Genomic DNA, 7,250 nt, shown 5'->3' with positions numbered 1-7,250 from the left:
AGAAATTCTGTCCATAAAAGTTATGAACAGAATCGGTGACAAAGGGCAGCCTTGGCGGAGTCCAACCCTCACCGGAAATGTGTCCGACTTACTGCCGGCAATGCGAACCAAGCTCTGACACTGATCATACAGGGAGCGGACCGCCACAATCAGACAGTCCGAAACCCCGTACTCTCTGAGTACTCCCCACAGGACTTCCCGAGGGACACGGTCGAATGCCTTCTCCAAGTCCACAAAGCACATGTAGACTGGTTGGGCAAACTCCCATGCACCCTCAAGGACCCTGCCGAGAGTATAGAGCTGGTCCACAGTTCCACGACCAGGACTAAAACCACACTTTTCCTCCTGAATCCGAGGTTCGACTATCCGGCGTAGCCTCCTCTCCAGTACACCTGAATAGACCTTACCGGGAAGGCTGAGGAGTGTGATCCCACGATAGTTAGAACACACCCTCCGGTTCCCCTTTTTAAAGAGAGGAACCACCACCCCGGTCTGCCAATCCAGAGGTACTGCCCCCGATGTCCACGCGATGCTGCAGAGTCTTGTCAACCAAGACAGCCCTACAGCATCCAGAGCCTTAAGGAACTCCGGGCGGATCTCATCCACCCCCGGGGCCTTGCCACCGAGGAGCTTTTTAACTACCTCAGCAACCTCAGCCCCAGAAATAGGAGAGCCCACCACAGATTCCTCAGGCACTGCTTCCTCATAGGAAGACGTGTTGGTGGGATTGAGGAGGTCTTCGAAGTATTCCCTCCACCGATCCACAACTTCCGCAGTCGAGGTCAGCAGAACACCATCCGCACCATACACGGTGTTGGTAGTGCACTGCTTCCCCTTCCTGAGGCGGTGGATGGTGGTCCAGAATCGCTTCGAAGCCGTCCGGAAGTCGTTTTCCATGGCTTCCCCGAACTCCTCCCATGTACGAGTTTTTGCCTCCGCGACCGCTGAAGCCGCACACCGCTTGGCCTGTCGGTACCTGTCCGCTGCCTCAGGAGTCCCATGAGCCAAAAGAACCCGATAGGACTCCTTCTTCAGCTTGACGGCATCCCTCACCGCCGGTGTCCACCAACGGGTTCTAGGATTACCGCCACGACAGGCACCAACTACCTTGCGGCCACAGCTCCAATCAGCCGCCTCGACAATAGAGGTGCGGAACATGGTCCACTCGGACTCAATGTCCAGCACCTCCCTCGTGACATGTTCAAAGTTCTTCCGGAGGTGGGAATTGAAACTCTCTCTGACAGGAGACTCTGCCAGACGTTCCCAGCAAACCCTCACAATGCGTTTGGGCCTGCCAGGTCTGTCCGGCATCCTCCCCCACCATCGCAGCCAACTCACCACCAGGTGGTGATCAGTAGAAAGCTCCGCCCCTCTCTTCACCCGAGTGTCCAAAACATGAGGCCGCAAATCCGATGACACAACTACAAAGTCGATCATAGAACTGCGGCCTAGGGTGTCCTGGTGCCAAGTGCACATATGGACACCCTTATGCTTGAACATGGTGTTCGTTATGGACAATCCGTGACGGGCACAAAAGTCCAATAACAAAACACCACTTGGGTTCAGATCCGGGCGGCCATTCTTCCCAATCACGCCTCTCCAGGTTTCACTGTCGTTGCCAATATGAGCGTTGAAGTCCCCCAGTAGAACGAGGGAATCACCCGGGGGAGCACTCTCAAGTACTCCCTCGAGTGAATCCAAAAAGGGTGGGTACTCTGAGCTGCCGTTTGGCGCGTAAGCGCAAACAACAGTCAGGACCCGTCCCCCCACCCGAAGGCGGAGGGAAGCTACCCTCTCGTCCACCGGGTTGAACTCCAACATGCAGGCTCTGAGCCGGGGGGCAACAAGAATTGCCACCCCAGCCCGTCGCCTCTCACTGCTGGCAACGCCAGAGTGGAAGAGAGTCCAGCCCCTCTCGAGAGAACTGGTTCCAGAGCCCTTGCTGTGCGTCGAGGTGAGTCCGACTATATCCAACCGGAACTTCTCTACCTCGCGCACTAGCTCAGGCTCCTTCCCCCCCAGCGAGGTGACGTTCCACGTCCCAAGAGCTAGCTTCTGTAGCCGAGGATCGGACCGCCAAGTGCCCTGCCTTCGGCTACCGCCCAGCTCACATTGCACCCGACCTCTATGGCCCCTGCTATGGGTGGTGAGCCCATTGGAGGGGGGACCCACGTTGCCTCTTCGGGCTGTGCCCGGCCGGGCCCCATGGGGACAGGCCCGGCCACCAGGCGCTCGCCATCGTGCCCCAACTCCGGGCCTGGCTCCGGAGGGGGGCCCCGGTGACCCGCGTCCGGGCGAGGGAAATCTGAGTCTCGGTTCTTGCATTTCCATAGAAGTCTTCGAGCTGCTCTTTGTCTGATCCCTCACCTAGGACCTGTTTGTCTTGGGAGACCCTACCAGGGGGCATGGAAGCCCCCGGACAACATAGCTCCTAGGATCATTGGGACACGCAAACTCCTCTACCACGTTAAGGTGGCAGCTCAGAGAGGAGAAGAAGAATTAATGCAAAATGGAATAAACGAATGTGTACGACAGAGATAATGGGGTATTGAAATAAGAGATGAAGAAAAGGTAGACTGAAGATATACCGTATTTTCCGCACCATAAGGCGCCCTGGGTTATAAGCCGCGCCTTCAATGAACGGCAAATTTCAAAACTTTGTCCACCTATAAGCCGCCCCGTGTTGTAAGCCGCATCTAACTGCGCTAAAGGAATGTCAAAAAAACAGTCAGATAGGTCAGTCAAACTTTAATAATACATTAAAACCAGCGTGATGTGGGCGCGCATGGAATCGTATATCAACATGGACAGAGCTGCGTGAAAAAAGCCACCCGGCCTCTTCGCGTAAACTTAAACTTACCTTAACCACTCGCTCATCTTTTCTTCATCCATCCCTTCGAGTTAGCTTTTATGATGACGCCGGCTGGAAAGGTCTCTTTTGGCAAGGTCTTCCTTTTGAATATCACCATGGGTGGAAGTTTCTGGCCATTAGCATGGCAAGCTAGAACCACAGTGAAGGATGACTTCTCATTCCCTGTGGTGTGAATATTCACCGTACGTGCTCCCGTTGTATCCACAGTGCGGTTCACAGGAATATCATTTGCTGTGAAATAGTAATCCGTGTGCGGATGGAGAGATTGCGTCTTTTCATGAACCGGATACCTGTCGCTTAGTAGGAGCCATTTTGTGGTCTTTACAGATGTAAACACACAAAGGAAATGAAACGTACGGTTATTTCCGCGCGCTTTTTCTTCTTCTACGCGGGCGGGTGGTTGCTTACAGTAGAAGAAGAAGCGCTTCCTGTTCTATGGGGGCGGGTGCTTACCTTGGCGGTTGCTTGCGTAGAAGAAGTGCTTCCTGTTCTACCGGGAAAAAAGATGGCGGCTGTTTACCGAAGTTGCGAGACCGAAACTTTATGAAAATGAATCTTAATATTCATCCATATATAAAGCGCACCGGGTTATAAGGCGCACTGTCAGCTTTTGAGAAAATTTGTGGTTTTTAGGTGCGCCTTATAGTGCGGAAAATACGGTACATGTATGTTTGGATATATAAAGAGCGCTTTTATATATACAAATATATATATATATGTATAATTAAATAATGGAACAAAAAAAACCTAGATTAATAACTATAAGAGTTGAGATGTATAGTATGATAAAATGATAAAGTGAGTTACATGTTTATTAGCCGAGGAAAGAAGAGAGAAAAAAAAAAAAAAAAAAGAGAAATCTCTTCAAGTGTTGCTGACCTTTGCCATTAAGAGTGCACTCACACACTCACACACCACCGTGTGTGTGTGTGTGTGTGTGTGTGTGTGTGTGTGTGTGTGTGTGTGTGTGTGTGCGTGGCGCAGTGGGGGAGGTGTGAAAATGAATTTATTACATGTAAATTTAAAGTAGGTTTAACTTTGAAGTATAGTATAACATTCTTAAATTAGATTATGTTTTAGACATTTGCAACACCATACATCTGAGTGTTGAGCTAAGATAAGATAATGACATAACATAAAATAAATAAGGAGGTATGGCAATCAGGAAAACTATCAGCTAGCGATAGACAACTGATTGCTTTGAATATTATTGAATAGTAATTGCAAATAAAAAATACAAACAATGGGAAGAATGTAAATTCAGAGTTTAAAAGTATAGATTAAGTGGCATATAGACAGTTAAGTGAGTTTAAAACATTACTTAAAAAATACATAAAGTAATATGTATAACATTTGAATTAGGAGGAAAAATAACATTAGCGTTATTAAATCATCTACATAGTGAAAGACACAAAATAAGCAAAATAAAAGTACAATTATGCAAAAGACAAGTAAAGAAACTAGGACGTTCTCTAAACAAAAATGAACGCACTATTGTGGAAAATAGAAAACCAAAGTACTACAAGTACAAAAACCACAAACAAAGAAGCAAATGATGTCATTTTTAGGATTAACTAATTATTGTAGAAGTTGAATACCAAATTATGCTGAAATAGTAGCTCCTTTAAGTAAAATAATGAAAAAATGAAATCATCTGTAGAGTGGAATTCAGAAGCTAAAGCAGCATTCTGTGAAATAAAAATAGAACAGAATGTGCGATTGTTACAGTAACGAAAATTTTTAAAGCTATCAAATGACCATCAAATTGCTCAATGCAAGCGGCAGAACTAGAAGCACTAATAGAAGCATGTAAAGTAATGAAAGATCAAAAGGTCACAATATATATAAAGATAGCCAAAATATAGGAATGATAAAGTCAACAGGAATATCTGTAACACATTGGAGAACTGATTAAAAAAAAAAGAGAGAAAAAAGAATTAGTAGAAGCAGTACAGCATTTGCATATTGCTAAAATAGCAATATGCAAATGTGCGACACACACCAAAGGAACAGACACAGTATCAATAGGAAATGTGTTTGCTGACAAAACAGCAAAACAAGCAACAGAAAATGAAATACATATTTCAAACTACAAACTAGCGCATGATATACTAAAAGACATGCAACGACAAAGTACTCCAAAAGAAAAAGATAAATGGATTTAAAAAACGGAGTCACATTGATCAAAGAAGACATCTATGTATGTCCAGACAATAAACTAATCTTACTAAAAAATCTATATAAGTGGGTAGCAGTTTTGAGCCATGGTTGAACTCATGGCTCAACAGGAGGGATATGAATGCCCTTATACAGAAGTACTATACTTCCTATAGTTTAATTCTTATAAAAACATTTTTTGTATAAAACATCAATGCAATTAACTAAATAAGAGTGAAGGAAAACATTATTGTCTGGTCATAGTAGATGCATTTTCAAAGTAGTTAGAAATATTTCCTAAAGGAAAAGCAGATGTGCTGACAGTAGCAAAAGCATTATGCAAAGATTTAGTAAAAATGTACATTAACATTACAAGTACAACAGGACTAACACCATTTGAAAGATAGTGGAAAGACCAAGCTAAATACACTTAGCACATTGTAAAAAGGTCATATAATGGAAAAAAAAAAGTATTTGGGATTGTATTTACATTGTAGAAAGGTCATATAATGGGAAAAAAGTATTTGGAATTGTATTTGTGTTATCAAAGGGACATGTTAACTAGCACACTACAAATTCCACTGTGACAAAGTTGTAAGCATACCATTTGATGATGTGTCAAAGTTTGATAATAATTGGTTCTTGTTTTGGTAATTAATTTGTTCCTTATGGCGGAGCAAGTAGGAAAGGCTACAAAAATGTGTTGTATGTATAAGCCCAGACAATTACTCAAGATGAGTCAAAAAAAAAGTTGAATTGAAGTAATGAGCAAAACAAAATTGACCCTGTAGCTAAAGAGACAAAACAGAAACCAATATTTGATAAATATGTGAAAACGCTAATTATACCTGCATTAACATGCAAGGCTCTGTACAACAGTTAGGAAGCGTATCATCAGATAACTGCATACACGTAGTAAAAGTATCAATATTTGTACAAGAATTGTTAACACGCCTTAGCAGTTTGATATCTGAACATTGGAAAATAATTAGACATGATGTAAACTGGCAAAGTGTTGTAGATCCAACTTATATTGATGGGTGTCCAAAGAAGTATATCTGACGACTATAAATTGGTAAATCAAGTTGCAGCTGGATTTGAATCATACGTCTACTGGTGGTGTACGATTAACAAGAATGTTGACAGAATAAACTACGTCCACTACAATGTACAGGGATTGGAAAATTACACAGGCCAAGACTTGAAGCCGTCGCTAATCAACTCGCCACCGCCACCTTCCTTATGGCTTTTCAAAACCGTATGACGCAAAAAAGGGGGCGTGTGCGCAATATTTGGTGAACAGTGTTGCATGTTCGTACCAAACTGCACTGATGCAGAAAGTAGCCTGACCAAAGCAATGGAAGGCCTGCGCACCTCAACGGTAAACTGAAAGAGCATTCAGGCATAGATACATCTATGTGGGAGGGGTGGTTGGACGGTTTTGGCAAATACAAGTCTTTGGTATCTGGTATCTATGGCCGTGTTCAGCAATACTGACGTTGTGTGGATGTTGTTGTATTCCCTGTCTGTTCTCTGTTTAACCGTCTGATTACCACAGCAATTAGCCCAGCAGATGATAAAGCTGTTCAGATGTACTTCCTGGTGGACGACAAGGAAGATGAATCTGAAGACGATACCTACCAGGATGGTGTTCCTGATTTATTTCCAGAAATGTTATAAATATGAGGAAAAATGTATGTTCAATTCTGAGTGTAAACATAACTTTGTCGTAAGGAAATTAACGATTAACTGAAAATTGCAAGAAGTTATTAGGGATAAGGAGATTATGGGAACGTTTTTGCGATAAACAGGAGGGAATTGTTGGAATAATTGTTTGTAAGTTATCACAAAAGAAACGTTGTATTATGAATGCTGTCTTTCGAGGCCTAACAAGAGGAAGAAGGCTTGTAAAACTCCACTGTGATTTCAACACGGACAGATGGCAGGATCTGCTCAACTTCCGGAGGAACTCTCTTTGAAGTGTTAAACGAACTCTCTCTGAAGTATTTCACAAACTCTCTTCCAACTGTTTGGTGACCGAGGTCAACGCTGTTTACGACCCGCTGCCCTCTTGAAGTCACTGTGGTCAGGAGACGGAAGGGGTTATCCATTGTCCTCCAACACCTGCCCCAGCTGGATCCAGGAAGAGCCCAAGCCCGAGAAATCCCACTGCTTGGTCTTCAAAGCGACCGAAAACAATGACTGTTTTAAATACTTCCCA

Source organism: Nerophis lumbriciformis, linkage group LG27, assembly GCF_033978685.3.
Source record: "Nerophis lumbriciformis linkage group LG27, RoL_Nlum_v2.1, whole genome shotgun sequence".
NCBI classification, from domain to species: Eukaryota; Metazoa; Chordata; class Actinopteri; order Syngnathiformes; family Syngnathidae; genus Nerophis; species Nerophis lumbriciformis.
This window is presented reverse-complemented; position numbering follows the sequence as displayed.